This window comes from Bos indicus, chromosome 7, assembly GCF_029378745.1.
Source record: "Bos indicus isolate NIAB-ARS_2022 breed Sahiwal x Tharparkar chromosome 7, NIAB-ARS_B.indTharparkar_mat_pri_1.0, whole genome shotgun sequence".
In the NCBI taxonomy this organism is placed as follows: Eukaryota; Metazoa; Chordata; class Mammalia; order Artiodactyla; family Bovidae; genus Bos; species Bos indicus.
In genome coordinates, this window is record NC_091766.1 from 22,879,934 (window position 1) to 22,904,894 (window position 24,961).

General features: G+C 39.3%; 1 protein-coding gene across 1 annotated transcript in view; it reads right to left on the minus strand.

The window, feature by feature from the left end:
- Window positions 1-24,961, minus strand: part of CDC42SE2 (CDC42 small effector 2) — a 119,207-nt gene that overhangs the window by 55,172 nt on the left and 39,074 nt on the right. The gene's annotated exons all lie outside the window — the stretch shown is intronic.

The window sequence follows — 24,961 nt, forward strand, 5'->3', positions numbered from 1 at the left end:
TGGGTTGCCATTTCCTTCTCTAATGCATGAAAGTGAAAAGTGGAAGTGTAGTCGCTCAGTCGTGTCGGACTCTTCTCAACCCCATGGACTGCAGCCTACCAGGCTCCCCCATCCATGGGATTCTCCAGGCAAGAACACTGGAGTGGGTTGCCACCTCCTTCTCCAATGCATGAAAGTGGAAAGTGAAAGTGAAGTCGCTCAGTCGTGTCCGACTCTTAGCGACCCGGTGGACTGCAGCCCACCAGGTTCCTCTGTCCATGGGATTTTCCAGGCAAGAGTACTGGAGTGGGGTGCCAGTGCCTTCTCCGAGAGATGCATAAGGAAGTGTAAAAGTAAAACTAGAAAATTATAATACAAGTGAGGAACGTGGTTATCTCTATGGCTGAGGGCAGGAATTAAGAACAGGAAGAGATGCACAAGGGCTCTTGGAATGCTGATAATATTCTACCTCTTGATCTAGGTGGTAGTTACTCAAGTACTTGCTTTATAATTTTGTATTAAATGTACATTTACGGTCTATGCAATTTTCTACATATTATATCTTTAAGTAACAATTTAAATATATAAGTAAAAGAAGCAAGTACTAACAATTTCAAGTTGTTGGGAGTCATGGAAATGCAAAAAAAAAAAAAAATCAAATAAAAATGAACATCCTTACTAGAGACTCTGAAGGACCTGGTAAAATTTGGGATGTTTGGGTGGGGAGAGGGATAGTAAGATCTGAAATTCTACCAAATGCCAAAGAGGTTTCCAGCAGAAATGCAGAACCTACTAATCAATGACCAAGTCTGAGTTCTCAGTAAAGCCATATCATAGCTGCACCAGCACTAAATCCGTCTCAATCTAGTTAAAATCATTCTTTTGATAGTGACTTGCAGTACAAAGTTCTTCCGGCTGGGGGTGGGGGGGCAGGGGGGAACATTCTGAAAAGAGCTTTCAAACTATGTATTTATCACAGACCTTCTTTTCTGTGGCTGAAGTTCAAAATCAAGCCCCTGTTCCCTGAACTCAGTTATAAAAGGCACACTTGGGGGCACATGCAACTATGGAAGTAAGGTTAGTTTTTCTTCTTAGAATGACTGATTATAGGTTAGTCTTTCCCACTGTTTCATGTGGATGTAATCACATAGTATTAAAAAAAACAAAATCTGGCTTTTTTCATTCAGCATGTTTCTGAGATTTTCCATGATGCCTCTATTAGCTAATTCATACAGACTTCCACTGTATAGACGCAGCACAATGTAACTGTTTCTATTTGTTATTTCCAGTTTTTGGCTATTAGAAATGCTTCTGTGAATTAGTATATACAAATACTCATGTGAACAGAAATTTTCACTTCTCCTGGGTAAATATTTAGAAAGAGAACTACTGAGTCGTATTTTAAGATCAGTTTGAACTTTAAACTGTTGGCCAGTTTTCCAGTTCGGCTGTACCATCTTGCATTTGTACCAGCAATGCATGAGAGTTCCACCTGTTCCACTTCCTACCAACACTCTGTGTCCTTAGTCTTGTTAATTTCAGTCATCCCCCTGTGTATGAAGTGCTATCTTGCTGTGATAGCAAGCCACTCATGTATTTTCTTCCTTGGCTAGGTATAATCAGATCTTTTGCCCATTTTTAAAATTTATGTGTCTTTTTCAGTTGTGTTATTTCCATATTCTAGATCTAGTCTTTTGTCTGGTAAGTATATTGTGAGTATTTTTTTCCTAGTCTTTGTCTTTCCATGTTTTAAAAAACAACATGTCTCAAGAGTTTTTTTTAATAAAGTCGAGTTTATCTATTTCATCTTTTATGATACGTGTTCTAGGAAATGTGTGCATGTTTCCCCAAACAGCTTTTCTTCAGTTATCGTTTCACCCACAATTTTCATTTTTTACTTTCAGTCTATAATCCTCTTTTAGTGGTTAGTGGTAGTACAAAGTAAAGGTCATGATTCCTTTTTTTGACATGGATATACAATTGCTCCAGATCATTTCCTGATGGATCCCTTTGCCTACTGACTTGATTTGGTACCTTTTACTGAAAATCAAGTACCTGTTAAGTTTGTGTCCATTTCTGGGCTGATTATTAATTACACTGACCTATTCCTACACCAGAACCAGACTGCCTTTCCGATACATGTATGCGAATGCTAAGTCTCTTCAGTCGTGTCCGACTCTCTGCAACCCCATGGACTATGGCTCGCCAGGCTCCTCTGTTCATGGGATTCTCCAGGCAAGAATACTGGAGTCGGTTGCCATGCCCTCCTCCAGGGAATCTTCCCAACCCAAGGATCTGACCCAAGGATAGAACCCGTGTCTTATGCCTCCTGCGTTGGCAGGCAGGTTCTTTACCTCTTGGCGCCACCTGGGAAGCCCGCTATAGTTTCATGCTATGACTTGAAGCCAGGTAGTGATAAATCTTCCAAAGTATTCTTTTACAAGATTACTTTGCATTGTCTAGATGCTTCACATTTCCACACACGTTTGAGGATCTTTGTCAATGTCTTAAAGAAAAAAAAGCCTCTGAATCTGACTGGGACTGCATCTTTTTCTGACATTTGGAAATTTACATTTTAACAATATTGAGTATCTAATCCATTAACATGGGGCTTCCCTGGTGGCTCAGCAGTAAAGTATCCGCCAGCCAATGGAGGAGGCATGGGTTCCATCCCTAAGCTGGGAGGATCTCCTGGAGGAGGAAATAGCAAAACCTACTTCAGCATTCTTGTCTGGAAAATTCCAGAGAGAAAGGAACCTGGCATCTGCAGTTCACAGGGTTGCAAAGGAATCAGACCCAACTTAGCAAGTAAACAACAACAATCCATTAACATGGCGCAGCCAACAGTCTGTAGACTGTACAGGTTTCCTCTGTATTTTTTGTTGCATCACTTTTTTTGAACTTTGTTTACAGCTTTCCTCAGAAAGCTTCTCTTTTTTCTTTTTTGGCTGCACTGTGTAATTTATGGATCTTAGTTCCCTGACCAGGGACTGAATCTGGATGAAAGTGCAGAGTCCTAACCACTGGACAGCCAGGGAACTCTCCATATGAAAGCTCAAAAGTCAGAAAGTCAAAAGTCTATTTTCACCACAGATTAGGGGGTTTATCTTACTTCTGACAAATTTTCATCATGGATTGGTTTATTTTACCTTTCCCAGGATAATAAAGCCATCATCCCACATAGTTTCATTTAGGTTTACTTTTACAAATTACCGTGGACATTAATATTTTATAGGTATAGTTAGGTAGCACTTTCAGCCTACCCAGGCTTTTCCTTTCTGACATCTTCCTTTTCCCCTTAATTAAAACCCAAGTACTTAACCCAAACATATACACATATACGGGAGGGTTTCTTATGTTGGCTCAAACCTGACAGAGTCTGCAATGTAAACAGAGTAATACATAAGAAAACTACTGTTCCCTTCTCGAACTCCCGCACTGCTCACCCTTATATGAGAACAAACACCACGCCTATCTTTTCTAGCTTTAACAATAAATCCTCCTCCTTTTCCTTTCCTGCTACTCTCCTTTCCTTTTTCCAGTTTCTCTCTCCCTTTTCTATCTCTTCATCCACTGTCCTAAAACCCTTCATTAGCGATACAGAGTTAGAAATAACAATTCTGTGACAGAGTAGGTTCTCAATTATTAGTTCATGGATTGAAAGCTATCTTTTCTCCTGAGTCTAGGTAGATATTTATACCCACATACTAATGAACATCTCATGTGGTCTCCTTGTTAACATTATCTGTAACACTGAATTCACTGTCTTTTCCCCCACATCTGTGTCTATATAACCTTTCTTAGTGGGTGGCATCATCATACAAGGTTTACCAAGCAATACATACTCAAATTCTATCCCACTACCAGCAGTCCAGGGAATTAAAAATCGTACTGTAAAATACTTTCTTATATTTAAACAAATTTTTACTCTTATTCAGGGCTGTGCAGCTGGTGCAGTTGTAAAGAATCCACCTGTCAATGTAGGAAAACATGGTTTCAACCCCTGGGCTGGGAAGATGCCCTGGAGAAGGAGATGGCTTCTCACTCCAGTATACTTGTCTGGAAAATCCCATGGACAGAGGAGCCTGGTGGGCTACAGTCCATGGGGTTGCAAAGAGTCAGACACAACTGAGCACATTGTATTGCCTTTTTCTAAAAAATTAATACAAGCACAAAGATTTTTAAAGTATTGGTAAGCAATAAAAAGCTGTTTAAAATGGCAAATACGACATATAGCGACTAACACTTTATGGGCTTCCCTGGTGGCTCAGACAGTAAAGAATCTGCTTGTGACGCGAAGAGACCTGGGTCAAGCCCTGGATTGGGAGGACTCCCTGGAGAAGGGAACGGCTACTCACTCCAGTATTACTGCCTGGAGAATTCCACGGACAGAGAAGCCTTGTGGACTACAGCTATGGGGTCGCAAAAAGCAGGACACGACCGAGCGACTAGGACGTTCACAGTCACAGTCACGGCGTTAGGAAACGTCCTAATGGAATTCTTTGGGCTTCCCAGGTGGTGCTCACGGTGAAGAACCTGCCTGCTAATGCAGGAGACGCAAGAGATATGAGCTCCATTAAGGAGGAAATGGCCACTCACTCCAGTATTCTTACCTGGAAAATCCCATGGACAGAACAGACGGAAAGGGCTACAGTCCATGGGGTCACAAAGAGCTGGACACGACTAAAGCGACTTAGCACGTCCCTCTCTGTTCGTAGTCATTTTTAAGTTATCAAGGTGTTTCTTCTGGTATTTATGAATAAGACGACAACTGCTAATTCTTGTTACTGACTTTTAGATAATTTAACCTGATTTTCTGTTAAAATAGATTAGAATATGTCTTTTTTAAAATCACTGCCTACCCTCAAGCTCCCTTTTACTTATCAACACTGGTAACAGTTTTTGGTTGAATCAATAATCAATGTTTGTTACTACAACTGCCACTGCTGAAACAAGTCATCTATTAGAATTAGCTATTTTTTCTTGAATAATCATTAGTTTTTCTGTGGTTAATAACTCCTAAGAATTTGTGTTTGCTTGGTTGCCATTTCCTTCAGAGGGTAAAGAATCTGCTTGCAATGCAGGAGATCCAGGTTTGATCCCTGAGTGGGGAAGATCCCCTGGAGAAGGAATGGCTACCCACTCTGGTATTCTTACCTGGAAAATTCCATGGACAGAGGGGCCTGGTCAACTATAGCTCAGGGGGGTTACAAAAGAGACACGACTGAGCAACTAACACTTTTCACTTTCTCCCAGGGAAGATTCCTGACCCAAGGATTGACCCTGCATCTCCTGCACTGGCAAGTGGATTCTTCACCACTGAGGCACCAGGGCCTGCAAAACACTTTAATTAGCTTTGTACAAGACCTGTAATTTCCAAATACCTGAACATGTGAGTAGATGCACTGAGTTAAATTTTCTTTTGATTTCATCACATGACTAGCCTCTTGCTTCAATCTTTACTAGCTGCTCTCAAGGCATATTTCCTTTGGTTCCTTTCCTAGGTTGATGCCCTCTTTCCAAGAATCACCTCTTCCTTTTTTCATCCGCCTCAGCTTATTTTGTAAAAAAAAAAAAATCACACATTCCAGTTCACTATCTCCCCAGTGAAGGACAGCCTGGCGTGCTGCAGTCCATGGCGTGGCAAAGAATCTGCCATGACTTGGCGAATAAACACCACCACCACATTCTAGTAGCTTCTTAAGAAAGGGTACAGGGAAGAAAAATGTTTTAAATGCTTGCATTTGACATCTAACTGACCGGTTAAATACAGAATATCAAGTTAAGGATCTTTTCCTCCGGATTTTAAAGGCACTGTTTCACTATTAACTACTTTCAGGAGTAGCTGCTAAGAAGTCTGGGGACATAACTTTGTTTCTTTGCTGGTGACACACTTCTCCCTCCTCTGGGAAGTTGAAAGAGTTTCTCTTTACTTTTGGAATTCTCAAGGTGTTCAGCGATGTAACTTGGTTTGGTCCTTTTCATTCATTGTGCTGGGAACTGGATGAGTTCTTTCAAACTGAAGAAAAGTATTAGTAACCATACTACATGGTTGTTGAGAGAATTACATGAAGCACTTAAGCTTAGCATAGCTAAGTGTAAATAATATTGATGATTATCAATATTTATCCACATTTACCAGTTTTTAGATCACCATTTTTTCTTGCCTCCCAATTTTTCCTTTCAACTTCCTTCTTCTGCTTAAGATTTTTTTTTTTTAGTAGTATGTGCATGCTAAGTCACTTAAGTTGTGTCCAACTCTTGTGACTCTACTGTAGCCCACCAGGCTCCTCTGTCCATCAGGTCCTCCAGGCAAGAATACTGGAGTGGGTTACCATGCCCTTCTCCAGAGGATCTTCCCAACCCAGGGACTGAACCCCCATCTCTTTTGTCTCCTGCATTGGCAGGTGGGTTCTTTACCACTAACGCCATCTGAGAAGGACATCTTTTTAAATATGTAGCTACAAGTGGTAAGCTTCTCAGGTGTCTCTCTAAAATTGTGGATTTTCTTTTTCATTTTAATTTTGAAATAATTTACAGAACTACTATAACAGAACAGAAATATGTCATGTACCCTTCACTCAGTTAACACTGTTAACTCAAGGTCTGTATTTTGTCCTTAGTCTTGTATGACAGTTTAGCTAAGTACAGAATTCTTGGCTGACAGTGTTTTTCCTTCAGTCCTTTACACATGTCATTCTGACCACTACTGTTGTTGATGAGAAGTCAACTGTCAATCTAATTTACCGTCCTTTAAACATAAATTTACTTTTTCTCTATGAAGGCTCTTAAGATTGTCTTTGCATTTGACTCCAATTTCACTGACTCTCTAGCTTCAGATTCATTTCTATATATGTATGATTCTTTTACCTGTTTCTACTGCTATTTAACTTTTGCTATTAATATTTTCCCCCAGCTAATGACTTTCATTTCAATAACCACAATTTTCATTTCCTTCAGTGTCTGTCTTTCATTCAGATAGTTTAGACTTACAGTGTTTTTCTGATTATTCTGTTAAAGCCCAGTGTTCCCAGGTTGAGGAACAACCCATGAAGCACCGTATGTACTTTCTAGTGCTTAGAAACCCATAAAGTGAAGTATAAAATTCAAGTTTACATTTTTTAATTTCTCAGCTTGAGATTCTCACATCACATGTATAGTCACATTCATATTACACACTGTTATCTACATGCAAGCACAGAAAGAGTAATAATGTAGTGACTTAGAATTTAGACTCAGATACTAGAGAGCCTACATCGGAATCCTGCATTCCTCCACACTCTGGATGAATGATCCTTAACCTCTGTGTATCTCAGTTCAGAATTATATAAAATGGAGTTTTTAACTATCTGCCTTAAAGGTGTATGTGAGGATTAAATGAGTAAATTTAAACTGCTTAGAATAGTGCCTTGCACACAGCAAATTTAAAAAACAAGATAAGTTTTTATTGTTGGCATGATCAGATGATTAGATCACGCTAGTCAATTCTAAAGGAATTCAACCCTGAATATTCACTGGAAAGACTGTTGCTGAAGCTGAAGCTCCAATACTATGGCCACCTGATGTCAAGAGTTGACTCACTGGAAAAGACCTGATGTTGGGAAAGATTTAAGGCAAAAGGAGAAGGGGGAGGGAGAGAATGAAATGGTTAGATAGCATCACTGACTCAACGGCTATGAATCTGAGCAAACTCCAGGAGACAGTAAAGAGCAGAGGAGCCTAGAGTGCTACGGTCCATGGGGTCACAAAGAATCCCATGGCTTAGAAACTGAGCAAAAAACAAATGATCATTATTGTCATCACAACTGCATCATTCTTCTTCCCCTTCATCCAGGGAAAGTGAAAGTGAAAGTCGCTCAGTTGTGTCTGACTCACTGCGACCCCATGGACTATACAGTCCATGAAATTTTCCAAGCCAGAATATTGGAGGGGGTAGCCGTTCCCTTCTCCAGGGGATCTTCCCAACCCAGGAATCAAACCAGTGTCTCCTGCACTGCAGGTAGATTCTTTATCAGCTGAGCTACCAGGGAAGCCCAGAGAACTGAGCAGAGACAAGCTTCCTTGATGCTTATCTAGGCAAGCAGACAAAGATTTTTCTAGTCCATCTATCTTTCTGAGACAAAGTAGCATGCATACAAAACTACATGAGTATGTTTATTATAATTTTATAATTAAGAGGGCAAGTATTAAGATAAATAAAGCAAAAGCAGTACTAAGGTTGTAGAGCATACAGTAAGATTAACAATAGAGGGTTTTCAGTTGATAGTTGAATAAGGAATTCTACCTTACTCCACCTATCACTTATTAATTACAAAAAAAAATACACTCATAATAAATTATATTTAGCAAGGTTTTTCACTTAGTTTAGAAGGCTATGTATATCAGAAGATTAAACTTGTTGAGGGGAATTCATAAAATACCTACTTACTACCTGAACTGGCTGCCTTGTCTGTTTTGCAAGAGGAGGAGGGCAGTTAATTAAAGGCTTGAAGAATGAGAAGTATGTAATCCAAGCTTCCTGGTCCAGCATGGAGTACCACCCCATCCATCCCTTGGGAATGTGAAAGCTGATTAGGCACAAAGTACAATCATTTATCTGGGTGCGGAACAAGGTAAGGTTCAGACCAGGCTTTGATATGGTGTTTCAGATTCATCCCCAGAGAGCATCAAAGCTCACTGTGATTTCCATTTGACTGTGTCCTGCCTTGAGACTACTGCCTTAGGACTTTTTGTTAACTTGGTATTTTTCCTGGGGGAGGTGGGATGATACATTTTCAGCAATCAGTGATATTTTTTGGCTGAGAAAAAAGTTTAGAAGATTTGTTATAATAACAGAACTACATCAAGCTAAAGAGTACACTTAGTTGTTTCAAATTTCTTCGCTCCAACACTGCCACAAAAATTAACTTCAAACCGTATTATCAAAGTGCCTATAATACCCTACAAGAGATGACTAAGGTTATTAGGTTATCAAGTTTCTTCTCAAGCTTAACGTCTAGCACAAACAAAAAAGCCACATAGAAGACATTTTACTTACACAGTTCACACCACTGGCAAATTAAAGATGAACAATGACAGTACCCAAGACAAACGTATGTCCTTTGCTAAAGACTGGTCAGACAACCAATTTACATACAGCTTTGGCGCTCTCAAACTTACCATAAATTATCATTTTTTCCCACAGTTGCTTAGGTCTCCACAAGCTTATCCTTAAGACTAAACAGCTTTTCCTATTCTTAGTGTGGAGGAAAGGAAACCAATGCAGAAAAAATAAGCCCTTAGTAAAGTCACCTGGGACTGAAGCGACAAGTGGGGAAAATTCTGAAAGATTTCAACAAATACACTGCCATTAACTTCACTACAAATAAAACCTACCAAAATAAGTCAAACTCATTACAAATACGAACCATTGGAACCCTCAAACAAAACTAATAATGGTAACTGGACTACTGCTTCAAGTACTAAAATAAAATTTACAGTTTAAAAGAGCCAAATGACTTTAAAAAAAGAAAAAGAAAATATCCACACATACATACAGAACTGAACCTACAGGTTAAAAAAAAAAAAATTTGGAAAACACCACAATAAAACCCCTTGGGAATTTTCCAGAGAAAATGTGAATCAATGCTTTCAATTACAAATAGGCACCTGGAATTCTGACCTGTGTTCTAAGGCACACACAGGAGAAATATGCTGCCCTTAGTTAGAATGAGTTTGTATTTCTCCAAAAGAAGAATCACTACGCTCTTCAGGGGAAAACCTGCTGTTATTTTAGCTTTTAAATGTTTTCTTATCAAAGCCATAAGTCAAGTTATATAATTATTTAAAAAAAACAGGGTAAAATAACATTCCCAAAAGTTAAAATAGGTATTTTCGTATTTTAAATGATCTTCAAAATACCTTGAAAAATTAAGCAACTCTGCTATTCACCTTCGTAAGCCCACACACAATTTCAAGAATAAGGTGTACTTTTAACTGGGAAAAAAAAATGGAATTTACATAAACCAACACTGAGTATCCAGACTATATAGAAGAGACTTGAAAGGCCTATGAAAGCATTCACAGATTTGACTACAGACGAGTTAGTGCTGTGACAACGTTAAAGAAAAAGTAAAAAATATATCCATGTGGGACTACAGCGGTGGTTTAAAAGCCTTTTTGGTTGCTTAGAGAAAACAATGTAAGGTAAAAATACTTCTCTATCACCTTTTTATCTTCCAGGTCCAGAATGAAATTTAATATATTCTATAAAAAGTGTTAACAGTTTACATGTAAACATAAATATAGGAATGCTGTTTTAAAACAGGTTATCTTAAAGAATGTTAATCGCAAAGGTAATAGTGAAGGTAGCTCAACTTGGGGGCAACACAAAGAACACCTTGCCACAAAGAAAATGTATAATACTTGTGTTGTATTATCTATTGAAAAAAGCGTTTCCCATTGCTATATTGAACTTTAGTGCAGTGTAACCATAAGGAAATTAAAAAGCACATGTACATTTAGCTTCTTTTCTTGGTATTTCTTTCTTCAAATTAAAGCAGGTAATCAATAACTTTCTGATCTACACACGGACATCACCAGATGGTCAACACCGAAATCAGACTGATTATATTCTTTGCAGCCAAAGTTGAAGAAGCTCTAATCAGTCAGCAAAAACAAGACCGGGAGCTGACTGTGGCTCAGATAATGAGCTCCTTATTACCAAATTCAGACTTAAATTGAAGAAAGTAGGGAAAACCACTAGACCATTCAGACATGACCTAAATCAAATCCCTCATGATTATACAATGAAAGTGATAAATAGATTTAAGGGACTAGAATTGATAGATAGAGAGCCTGATGAACTATGGACTGAGGTTCGTGACACTGTACAGGAGACAGGGATCAAGACCATCCCCGTGGAAAAGAAATGCAAAAAAGCAAAATGGCTGTCTGGGGAGGCCTTACAAATAGCTGAGAAAAGAAGAGAAGCGAAAAGCAAAAGAGAAAAGGAAAGATATAAGCATCTGAATGCAGAGTTCCAAAGAATAGCAAGAAGAGATAAGAAAGCCTTCCTCAGCGATCAATGCAAAGAAATAGAGGAAAACAACAGAATGGGAAAGACTAGAGATCTCTTCAAGAAGATTAGAGATACCAAGGGAATATTTCATGCAAACATGGGCTCAATAAAGGACAGAAATGCTATGGATCTAACAGAAGCAGAAGATATTAAGAAGAGGTGGCAAGAAAACACAGAAGAACTGTACAAAAAAGATCTCCACAACCAAGATAATCATGATGGTATGATCACTCACCTAGAGCCAGACATCCTGGAGTGTGAAGTAAGGTGGGCCTTAGGAAGCATCACTAGGAACAAAGCTAGTGGAGGTGATGGAATTCCAGTTGAGCTATTTCAAATCTTGAAAGATGATGCTGTGCAGGTGCAGCACTCAATATGCCAGCAAATTTGGAAAACTCAGTAGTGGCCACAGGACTGGAAAAGGTCTGTTTTCATTCCAATCCCAAAGAAAGGCAATGCCAAAGAATGCTCAAACTTTACCGCACAATTGCACTCATCTCATGCGCTAGTAAAGTAATGCTCAAAATTCTCCAAGCCAGGCTTCAGCAATACGTGAACCGTCAACTTCCAGATGTTCAAGCTGGTTTTAGAAAAGGCAGAGGAACCAGAGATCAAATTGCCAACATCCGCTGGATCATGGAAAAAGCAAGAGAGTTCCAGAAAAACACCTATTTCTGCTTTATTGACTATGCCAAAGCCTTTGACTGTGTGGATCACAAGAAACTGTGGAAAATTCTGAAAGAGATGGGAATAACAGACCACCTGACCTGCCTCTTGAGAAACCTATATGCAGGTCAGGAAGCAACAGTTAGACCTGGACATGGAACAACAGACTGGTTCCAAATAGGAAAAGGAGTTCGTCAAGGCTGTATATTGTCACCCTGCTTATTTAACTTCTATGCAGAGTACATCACAAGAAACGCTGGGCTGGAAGAAGCACAAGCTGGAATCAAGATTGCCGGGAGAAATATCAATAACCTCAGATATGGAGATGACACCACCCTTATGGCAGAAAGTGAAGAGGAACTAAAGAGCCTTTTGATGAAAGTGAAAGAGGAGAGTGAAAAAGTTGGCTTAAAGCTCAATATTCCGAAAACAAAGATCATGGCATCTGGTCCCATCACTTTATGGGAAATAGATGGGCAAATAGTGGAAACAGTGTCAGACTTTACTTTTTTGGGTTCCAAAATCACTGCAGATGGTGACTGCAGCCATGAAATTAAAAGACGCTTACTCCTTGGAAGAAAAGCTATGACCAACCTAGATAGCATATTGAAAAGCAGAGACATTACTTTGCCAGCAAAGATCCGTCTAGTCTAGGCTATGGTTTTTCTAGTGGTCATGTATAGATGTGAGAGTTGGACTGTGAAGAAAGCTGAGTGCTGAATAATTGATGCTTTTGAACTGTGGTGTTGGAGAAGACTCCTGAGAGTCCCTTGGACTGCAAGGAGATCCAACCAGTCCATTCTAAAGGAGAACAGCCCTGGGTGTTCTTTGGAAGGAATGATGCTAAAGCTGAAACTCCAGTACTTTGGCCCCCTCATGCCAAGAGTTGACTCACTGGAAAAGACTTTGATGCTGGGAGGGATTGAGGGCGGGAGGAGAAGGGGACAACAGAGAATGAGATGGCTGGATGGCATCACCGACTCGATGGACATGAGTTTGAGTGAATTCAGGGAGATGGTGATGGACAGGGAGGCCCGGCGTGCTGTGATTCATGGGGTCGCAAAGAGTGGGACATGACTGAGCGACTGAACTGAACTGACTGAACTGAACACCTGTTAACTGGATAACAGAAATAAACTTCAGCATGCATTCTGAATTCAGGATTTCACCATACATGGATACATGGATTATTGATATAATACAGTTTACCCTTAAACAAAGCAAGAGTTAGGGAGTTGAGATCCTTCCCATAGTAGAAAATCCGAGTATAACTTTAGACTCAGTGCTTCATACACAGTTCCACACCCACAGATTCAATCAACCATGGATCATGTAGGACATATTTACTGGGGAAAAAATCCCCATATAAGTGGACCCAAGCAGTTCAAATCCATGTTCAAGGGTCAACTGACCACATAAGTGTATCTGACAGATACTATTGAGCAACTGCTATGTACTAGGCCCTCTGAACATGGTAATGATCAAAAGGGGGTGGTTAGAACAGAACTAAAAGTTTTAAAAATTTTATTACACACTAACCAGGCTGAACATAAATACGCAGCAAGCACCAAACTGCAAGGTTGCCTTCTACTTCTAATTCACTGTTAGGTTTTATTCGGTTAAGTCCCAGGACTCTGACAAGGAGAGCTAGGCATTCAAGTAGTTCACAGCTGGGGCATACTCACTAAGGTACTGACGTAGAATTCTTGGTATTCCCATCTATTTCAGCCCCTGATGGAGTCAGATAAGATAAAAATCATACGGATAACTGTAGGGTTGCTCAAGGTTCAAGGAGAAGACCAAGCTCTATTTAAGGGGAAAAGTAAACCTCCAGAATGCCCGCATATGTGGCAATGAAAGAGAGTAGAATGCAGCAGAACATACCAGGAATTCACCTAAAAGCTACTGTTTTTGTGCCATATCATACTGCACATTGGGTTTTCAGTCATTCTTTTTTGTATAGAAAAACACAAGTGAGAAAAAACTGCTATTTTTTCCTACAACTATGTAAGTTTCCACAACTTCATTTTCCAACAGGAAAATTTCTCCTGCCTCACGCAATCCTGAGGCTCTTTAATGAATACCCATCATCATGCTAGACTGGCCATTCCGATCTGAAATTTGGATTGCCTTTGAAATAACAGCCATCAGAGTTCACAACTATTACACCACATTTCTAGTGTGGGGATATGTAAAAAGAAAACTATAGAGTTGGGACTACAATATTCCTTACAGACTTGAGGAACTAAAGGCATTCAACCTGGCTGCCATTTCAACCATCAAAGATCATGTGCTACCAACAAAAAGCCTGAGTGGAATCAGACCATAAGGTAGCCACGTGCTGTGTTACAGACAAGGTACCGAATGAGCATTACAGGCACAATGGTAGTTCCTTAGTACAAAGGTGATTACTTGCCCAAGTGTAACAAGGTAACTAAATAATAAATGTTTTAAATGTTCAAACCTTTTTGAATCACCTTATAAAATAACTCTAAACAATAATGGGGGGAGTTTTCTAATTCCATTTAAAACAAGATCTTCATTTTGATATTCAAAGGAAAGCATGTAATAATAGAAACTTTCATCATGATGGTATGAGGAGGAAAATGGTTTCAGAAACAGAAAATATCACTCAACAACATGGACCAGACAAGCAACAAGGATATACTGTGTAGCACAGGGAATACAGCTTTATTCTGTAGTAACTTTATTTATTTATTTTTTTTTTTCATTTTATTCTTCCAATTTTATTTTATTTTTAAACTTTACATAATTGTATTAGTTTTGCCAAATATCAAAATGAATCCGAGTTTAAGTTATAAAAACACTACTTTTTTTTGGAATCACTATTTTGTACGCCTGAAACTAATGTAATATTGTTAATCGAGAGGGAGTTCCCTGGTAGCCTAGTGGTTACGATTCTGGGATCTCACTGCCATGCCCAGGTTTAATCCCTAATGGGAAACTGAAATCCCACAAGCAGTGTGGCACGGCCAAAAAAATAAAAAAGTTAACCAACTATACTTCAATTTTTTTAAAAAATGAAAAAAAATATGGACTAGTTCTGGTCCATAAACTTAAATCATAGCAGGTCATACATGAAAAATACAATATTCTTGGATTTTCCAGTCTGTTTTTGTTTTAGATAAGAAAAATCAGTGATAGAAAATTATAAAGAAAGGTTCAACTAAATTGTAAACCCCTAACAAAGAAAAAGAAAAAATGAGCACTAGTCAGATATTACACTGTGTATTTCAATAAACACTATCTAATTTCTATAATCGTAAGAGGTAAGTATTATCCTTACTTTGGAAATAAAGAAACCACAGCTCAGATATGTTAAGTAACTTAATGGCAGACCACTTTCTCTTACTTTTTTAAGGTACAGTTCAATGCTGTGTTAAATAACACTTATGACATACAGATTCTTGTAAACTCCATCAAGACAGACTCCAAATTATTATCTCTTATAGCACTTAACATGGTAATGCGTCCCAATATTTGCAAAAAAAAAAAAAAACAACAACAACAATGAATTAAAACTAGGCTCTACCACTTATTAGTTAAGTGGCACTAGTCTATAACCTCTCTGAGGTAAAGTTTTCTCTCATAAGGATTATACCAACATCGCAAGATTACTGTGAGACAGGGTTGGTTTCTTTGCTGACACAGGTCCATGGAGTCAAAGCTATGGTTTTTCCAGTAGTCATGTATGGATATGAGAGTTGGACCATAAAGAAGGCTGAGCACCAAGTCACTGATGCCTCTGAACTGTGGTGTTGGAGAAGGCTCTTGAGAGTCCCTTGGGCAGCAAGGAGATCAAACCAGTCAATCCTAAAGGAAATCAATCCTGAATATTCATTGGAAGGACTGATGCTGAAGCTGATACGAAGAACTGACTCATTAGAAAAGACCCTGGTGCTGGGAAAGACGGAAGGCAGGAGGAGAAGGGAAGGGCAGAGAATGAGATGGTTGCATGACATCATCAACTCAATGGACATGAGTTTGAGCAAGCTCCAGGAGATGGTGAAGGACAGGGAAGCCCGGCGTGCTGCAGCCATGGGGCACAAAGAGTTAGACACGACCGAGCAACTGAACAGCAACAAAGGGTTAGCTCCTCTGCCTCCACGCTACTGTTTTTGGGGGCCAGGTAATTCTTTTTTGGTGGGGGAGGGTACTGTCCTGTGCACTGAAACGCATTTAACAACGTCTCTAGCCCTTATCTGACTGCCCTGCTGGCTCAGACGGTAAAGGGTCTGTCTACAATGCGGGAGACGCGGGTTTGACCCCTGGGTCAGGAAGATCCCCTGGAGAAGGAAATGGCAATTCACTCCAGGCCTACTGCCTGGAAAATCCCATGGACAGAGGAGCCTAGTATGCTGCAGTCCATGGGGTCGCAAAGAGTTGGACACGACTGAGCGACTTCACTTTCTTTCACTTTCACTAGCCCTTATCTGGAGAAGGCAATGGCAACCCACTCCAGTACTCTTGCCTAGAAAATCCCACGGACGGAGGAGCCTGGTAGGCTGCAGTCCATGAGGTCGCTACGAGTCGGACATGACTGACTGACTTCACTTTCACTTTTCACTTTCATGCATTGGAGAAGGAAATGGCAACCCACTCCAGTGTTCTTGCCTGGAGAATCCTAGGGACGGGGGAGCCTGGTGGGCTGCCGTCTATGGGGTCACACAGGGTCGGACACGACTGAAGCGACTTAGCAGCAGCAGCAGCCCTTATCTGGTAAAAAGCCGGTAGCATCCCTCTCTACCAGTTGTGACAACCAAAACTGTCTCCAGTCAAAATGATGGAGAATGGAGTATTCAAGAACCAGTATACTAACGCATATATATGGAATTTAGAAAGATGGAAAAAATAACCCTGTGTACGAGACAGCAAAAGAGACACCGATGTATAGATCAGTCTTATGGACTCTGTGGGAGAGGGAGAGGGTGGGGAGATTTGGGAAAATAGCATTGAAACATGTATAATATCATGTATGAAACGAGTCGCCAGCCCAGGTTCGATGCACGGTACCGGATGCTTGGGGCTGGTGCACTGGAACGACCCAGAGGGAAGGGAGGGGAGGGAGAAGGGTGGAGGGTTCAGGATGGGGAACGCGGGTATACCTGTGGAGGATTCATTTCGATATTTGGCAAAACTAATACAATATTGTAAAGTTTAAAAATAAAATAAAATTAAAAAAAATAATAATAATACTGCAAAGGAAAAAAAAAAAAAAACGAACTGGAAAAGTATGTGATTTTCTCTACTCTAGAGAGTCCCCTTGAGATGGGAGAAGGGCAAAATTTCCTGAGCCAAGCCGCTAATGATAATACTCGTAAAAACAACAATCAGCAACACAAAATTCTAATAACTTTATGTGATCTAGTAAAGATGGCTGCAAATTCTTGATTAGGCCTCCAAATGAGAGAGAAAGAAATTCCCTACCTTAAATTCAAACAACCTAGGTGACTTCTCTCACCTAAAGAATGAAGCTCAAGTCATGATCTTGAACTGATGAGGTCACAAAAAGCCTGGTACCTTGTGCTCAGAAGTCCAACAACACTAAGACTGCCATGCTGGGAAGGCCACAAGCGTTTCAGGCACGCAGGTTAGGAGTCCCAGCTGAGCCCGGACTCCCAGCCTCCTCAGCCAGAGCAACAGGCGAATGGTTCTGCAGTCCAGACCACGTGCTAGCTAAGACTATCCGATGACCTTTGTTGATGCCTCATGTAAGAGAAGACTTACCAAGACCTGTTCAAATTCCTCATCTTCTAAATTTAATAAAATAGCTGTCATTTTAAACCACTAAGGTTTCAGGTACTTTGTTTTCACATAATTTGTTATATTTTTCATGCATATACTTGTCTTCTTTTTTTCCCCCAGGAGACATTTGCCTCCCCAACTTTATTTAGTGATTTATGGCTGCGCTGGGCTTCACTATGGGGCGTGGGCTTTTTCTAGTTGTGGCAAGTATTCTCTAGCTGCAGTGTACAAGCTGCTCACTGTGGCGTCTTCTCTTGTTGCAGAGCTCGGGCTCTAGGTGCATGGGCTTCAGGAGTCGTGGTGTGCGGGCCTGCCTGCCCCACAGCATGTGGGATCTTTCTGGACCAGGGATTGAACCCATGTCCCCTGCACTGGCAGGCAGACTCTCCATCACTGGAGTATCAGTAAAGTTCTACTTTTCCATTAAAGATTTTCACATGTTTTAAAGAAAAATCTTTACAATTTATCATTATTAACTCAGATGAGGCCATCCAATTTCTATCAAGATGATAAACAATCATGTGCTACCGGTCTCATCCTCCAAAATAAAGCCCTGAGGGAAAAAAAAAAGCAGTCAGTCTGGATTCCAGGACCAGCATAACAAAAAGCACAAAATCTGATGGGGATAAATTTCCATTGATTGTGCTGAGTAGACACTGGAGACCTCTAGTCAGGAGCAAAGGGCGGCAGGAGTCAAAAGGCAAGATTTTTTGTTTTTGTTTTTTTTAGTTTTTAAAAAACTAAAAAGCTTTTTTCAGTCTGCCTTTATCTTTCCCTTGATTGCCCCTTACCAGAAATGAGCAGAACAGCTCGTATCTTTGTCAGCAGGATGAAATCAGGACAGCACAGAAGGCCTACGAGGGGAGAGTTCATGAACACTGGTATGAACAGACTACCCTGAGGTCATTCACTCGTCTCAGTCCTTCTCCTCTCAGAAAACACTATAGAATGGCGGTGAATTACGATACAAGGAAACCACCTCTTAAAACCTCTAAGAGTTTAAAAAACAAACCCTGATCAGAAGCGGCCTAACGCAGTAGTAGCCAACAGAAAAGCCTAACAGCAATTCAATGCCAGGTGGCTGTTTGACCCGAGATCAAGCCCCTCCTCTCTTAAACTCACTCAGACCAACACAAACGAAGGTCTGGCTGTTGGCCATTCCCTAATCCATATTATTAGACTAAGTGGATAATATTCCTTCCCAAAGAATTATTAGCTTACTAGCTAAAATAAGTATTTGGAGCAAGCCATAAAACGGTTATAAAAGACACATAATACATCAAACAACCCAACCACTAATGCAGAATTAGTGGATTAGATGCTCCAGGAATGAAGAGACCGAGGGGGGATATTGAGTAGTATGAACTCAGAAGAATCTAGGGAAAAGAATCAAGTGGAGGGACCTCCCTAATGCTCCAGTGGCTAAGACTCCACATGTCCGATACAGGGGGCCCAGCTTTGATCCCTGGTTGAGAAAGTAGATCCCTAGAGCCACAACTAAAGATTCTGCATGCCACGATAGAAGATCCTGAGTGCCATAACTAGGAACCGGAGTAGCCAAGTTAAAATAAGTTTTTTTTTTTTTTTAAAGATAATCTTAGAAAAAAGAATCAAAGGGAAATACTGAGTATGAAAAGAAGACATCAAGATAATAGGAGTTTCAGAAGGAAGGGAAAAAACAAAGTTTCAAAAAAACAACAAACATGTTAAGAAACAATGAGAATAAATTTCCCAGAATTAAAGACAGAAGTGAAGATTTAAGCATGTCAAGAGCCAAACATGTAAGAAAAAAGCTCATTCCTACAAATATTGAGTGTGAAAGTGCAAATGTTTAGTTGCTCAGTCATGCCTGACTCTGAGACTCCACGGACTGTAGCCCGCCAGGCTCCTCTGTCCCAGTGTTCCCAGACAAGAACACTGGAGTGGGCTGTCATGCCCTTCTCCAGGGGTTCTTCCCAATCCAAGGATCAAACCCAGATCTCCTGCACTGCAGGAGGATTTTTTACTGTCTGAGCCATCAGAAATATTAAGAATACTGTGTGAGTTGATAGTACTTTTAAAAGTTTACATGTAACGCAGAAATATCACTTTTGGAAATCCAGAAGTAATCTCGAGTAATTCAGGAAAAAAAACAACCCTATATGCCAAAAAAATGTTTCATTGCAATACTTACTACAGTAAGAGGGAAACTCCCAGATACAACCTAAATTACCTAACAACCAGGCAATAATTCATGGTTTAAGGATATATTTATAGCCATCGTCATAGTGTTGAAAAGAGGGTATGTTTAACAAATTTTACTATTTGAGCGGGATCTAAAAAATCCAAACAACATGAGAAGTTTACATTAAAACTACTATGAGCATTTAATTTTCTAATTATTAAAACTTAAAAGTTTGCTTTTAAAAATGTGATAAGTTTGGTAGCTTGTGTTTTGATAATGTCTAGACTTCATCAAGAAACAGCCAATAACAATTATATTTCAGATAGAATTTACAGAAACATTAGCTTCTGGAAGTATTTATGGTATATTTATACTAAAGGAGAGTATAATATAGCTACTTTTTATTGCACAGGAGTAGCTTATGGCAGCTTTTGGACTTTATAACTAATAAAATACTGTATGGAAAATTTCAACATCTATCCTGCCAAAGAAAGTACTTGGTCTTATTTCTACTAAGTGCTTTATAGTTTTATCATTTTCATTAGCTCGGCTCCACACGAGACTACTGCCTGCCTTGGATTTCTGGAAGGCTGCCCCAATTCTTCTCTCCCAGGCCTTGTTGCCAGGGTTGCAGCTGCACAACCAATTCTTATTAAAATGTAAGTCTTTGAAATGCAGGTCTATGGAAAGGGACATAAAGGATTTCATTATCTTTTCTCAAAACTCACAGCGAGGATTACACCCCCACCCTTTCCAAGCCATTCCACTACTTAGCAGCCTTCTCCATCAACTCACACACCAAATGTAACAAATGCAGCAGCTGTTTTAAATAACTCAAATAACTCATAAAGGAGTAGAACTGCATAATAAAGAACTTAATGTCTAGCAAAAAATACTTTCAAATGACTTCAAATACATATGATGTATAATAATTATTTCAAAGTGACTTCCAGTGAGTATGATGTCATTATATAGCTGGATACTCACACAATGTGAGTAATAACACTTCTAAACACTACTACTAAATAATTTTAAAGGACAAACATTTGCAAGACAATACACACTTATGTGATGATAATTTCAGAAACTTCAAATTAAGAAAAAAACTGCAAGTAATTTACTCAAATTGTAAAATATCTTATTAGCTCTTAATTTTGTTGTAGAACTACTCATGCCTCTAAAATTTTCTTGTAAAAGAAGAAAAAACCTGAAGAACAATTGACACTATTTTTCCTTTTCTTACTAGAATAGAATCTCATGTACTTTTGTGCTCTGGATAAAATCCCCTGCTTAAACACTGCTTAACTGTACTTTTAAAAGACAATTTATGACTAAATTCATCTTATGAGAAAAGTTAACACAAGACTGTCAAGATCATGAAGGTAAAACTAGTTTCAGTGAAAAGTATTAAAGTGGTTAGATAGTCTGTTGCAAAGTAAAATTGAGGTTTCTTTTAAAATTAAAATGTAACATTTTTAATACTGATACACCATTGGGATTCTTATAACATGCAGAACCTTCAAATTTTAACTGTATTAGAGAAAAGAAGTAAAGTTAGCAAAATTCATTGGGGTTAATTAATATAGCTAGTCTGTTCCCTGGGTGTTTCATTCCTGGTTAAACAGAAGAAAAAAATAGGGAAGACAGAGAGAGGGAGGCAGAGACCTTTGAGGATCTCATTATACAACACAGACCTGAAGTTACAGCAATAAATCACACTGGAAGAAAAGAAAAAAAGTTCTAAAAAGTGACCACATGTTGCATATTTGATGACTGAACTGAAATTAAGTACATTATATAATGATTTTAAACTTGTTAAAAATACTGCCTGAGATCAATTCATGTCCATTTTCATGGCTACTATCAAAAAAATTAAACAGTATCAGCGTTGAGGATGCGAAAAAACTGGAAGGAACCCTTGTGCACTGTTTGTTAGTAAAATGGGACTGCAAGGAGACCCAACCAGTCCATTCTGAAGGAGATCAGCCCTGGGATTTCTTTGGAAGGAATGATGCTGAAGCTGAAACTCCAGTACTTTGGTCACCTCATGTGAAGAGTTGGCTCGTTGGAAAAGATTCTGATGCTGGGAGGGATTGGGGGCAAGAGGAGAAGGGGACGACAGAGGATGAGATGGCTGGACGGCATCACCAACTCAATGGACATGAGTCTAGTGAACTCCGGGAGTTGGTGATGGACAGGGAGGCCTGGCGTGCTGCGATTCATGGGGTCGCAGAGAGTCGGACACGACTGAGTGACTGGACTGAACTGAAAGTAGTGCAGCTCCTATGGTAAACAATATGGAGGTTCCTCAAAAATGTAGAAATAACTCTATTGTATGACGCAGCACTCCCACGTCCGGCCATGTACTCAGAAGAACTGAGGGCAGGATCGGGAAGAGAATCTGTACACCCATGTTGTTAGCAGCGTGACTCACGTAAGACAAGCGGCAGCATCAAGGCCAATGTCTTTGAGCCAATGAACAGATAAACAAAATGCGATATATACACAAAGTATTATCATGATACATACATACAGTGGAGTCTTAAAAAGGAGGAAATCCTATCACATGGATGGACGAGGCTTGAGGATATTATGCTAGGTGAAATAAACCAGTCATAAAAAGACAGATGCCATATGATTCCACTTACATGACGTGTAAAATAGTCAGAGTTGTTTTGTTTTCTTTTCGGCCATACTGCGTGCATGGCTTGTAGGATCTTAGCTCTCTGACCAGGGACTGAACCCAGGCCCAAGCTAAAATAGTCAAATTCACAGAAAACGGAGCAGAATGGTAGTTACCATGGGCTGGCAAGAGGAGGAAAAAGGGAGTTGTTTAATGGTTACAGAGTTTCAGCTTTGCAAGATGAAACAGTTACGGAGATGTGTTTCTCAACAATGTGACTATACTTGGCACTACTCAACTACACACTTAAAACTAAGCTGGTAAATTCTATGCTACATGTTTTTTACCACAATAAAAAACATTTTTAAAGTAATTGGAGGTCTCACCCTTACAGATTTTCATGAGTTAGTAAAGATGAAAAATGGAATGAACTTTTTTTTAAACTAAGTACCTCATATTAATCTGGAGTTTTGCTTGTTTTGGTCAGGTATGTAGGTAATATATCATCATGGTGTAAAAAAAGGAAACAAAAGTAAATCATGAAAACTAAATTTTCTTCTCATCATTATCCCTAGCCACAAAATTCTCTTCCCAAGACACAGCTGCCAATATTAGCTTCTGCTATAAGCCCTTCACAGAAATTCTAATGATATACAAGAATATAAATTTTTTCCTTTAAAAAATATTTTCATGAGACCAAATACATTATTTGTCACCTTGCTTTGTCATTCAACTCTGTATCTTGGAAATCAGGCAGTTTCAGAAACTTAAAAAAAAACTGCCTCTCTCACTTTTGAAAGGCTGTATTTTATCTTACAGGTGTAACCCACTTTCAACAGGTGGGAAGTTGTGTTGTTCCTAATTTTTTACAACTACAATCATGCTGCAAGAAATTATCTTGTAAATTCACAAATGTGGGATATGAGACAGTGGGATTTATCGCTAGGATAAATTCAAGGAGTGAAACTGAAGAATCAAAGGGTCTGTTTATATATTTTAATTTGGGAGAGGCATTTTAAGTTTTGACAGATATTTTCCAAATCTTCTAAGAAAAGTACGTACACTCCCACTAACAACGCATCAGAGGGACTTCCCCAGTGGTCCAGTGGTTAAGAATCTGCCTTCCAATTCAAGGGACGTGGGTCAATCCCTGGAACTAATAGGCCCACATGCCACAGACTCGATGCAGCCAAAAATAAATACATTAAAAAACAAAAAAAAACAACACACTGGAACATCTGTATTACCAATCCTAAAAGGCTCCCCTAACTCCAGCATTTTAAAGGGAAAAAAACTATCTTTCTACCCTGAAGTGGAGAACTAAAAAAACACACCAGTGTATCAGGTAAATATACTGAGTTCAATAAAATTAAAATCTACAATGTTGAGTAAGACTATAAGGCTTGATCTGCAGCCTAAGAAAAGCACTCATCCTAATAATCGCCAGCTAAGTCTTGGTTAGGCCTCTGCCAGTCTCACATTTCTTTCTTCAGAAATCTACTCTTATTCTATAGTTTTTGACCCAAATAGCTTTATTTATATCAGCATCATAGTTATGATTTGTAATCAAACTGATTTAACCGGCCTAAGACAGTAACTGTTTCCATTTTGGTGGACAAATCTCTTAACTCTGGGCAAGTACAGAAATCAATCAGTATTAATAGTCATGTGCTATTAAATACATCCATACGAACATTATTATTATACTTTATGCTCTATCTACTAAGATATTTGAAAGACAAGAAAATTTGATATGCTAAATTTCCAAGTTTAATTTATTAAACTTTTCAGAATTACAAATTTTAAAACGATTTGTTTGCTCTACTGACAAATCTGCCTTGTTAACTCCTTGAAGTATCTGAGGGAATCAGAGAAAAGTCAGAAGGTCTAAAGATGTTAAATAATTAGGTATGAAAGCACTGCAATATTTAAGAAGCAATACTTAGTCTTTCTTATTGGGCATTAAAACCCAATGACAATATATACAGCACTGAACTTTTTAGTGAGTTTTACAGATCAACTTTTTATTTTTTTAAGGCAACCATCTTTAAAGAGAACTACAGAAATAGAGAACCACGGGAATATGATCTTGGACAGGAAATGTCTATCTCTACCTTAAGATTAACACATTTCATTTAGTATCATTCCCTACAAGCATTTTTTAGCAAACATGTGCACTAAAAGCATTCACAAATATTAACAAATAGTAGTAATAAATGAAAATGGTATCCTGCATGACTACTCTTCAAAAAAGAAATGGATGTCTTCCATCCATAAAGCACAGAAGAGTGTATTTTCTCATGCTGCCAGAAAATACTCCTTAATCAAAACCAAAGGAGGGCTGCTTTTTTGATTTCCTCATGGAAATCACGGCCTTTACAGTAAGGACATAGGGCAATAGCTACAATAAAACCCAGCTGCTGTCAGTTCAGTTGCTCAGTAGTGTCCGACTCTTTGCAACCCCACGAACCACAGCACGCCAGGCCTCCCTGTCCAGCACCAACTCCCAGAGTCCACCCAAACCCATGTCCATTGTGTTGGTGATGCCATCCAACCATCTCATCCTCTGTCGTCCCCTTCTCCTCCCGCCTTCAATCTTTCCCAGCATCAGGGTCTTTTCCAATGAGTCAGCTCTCTGCATCAGGTGGCCAAAGTACTGGAGTTTCACCTTCAGCATCAATCCCTCCAATGAACACCCAGGACT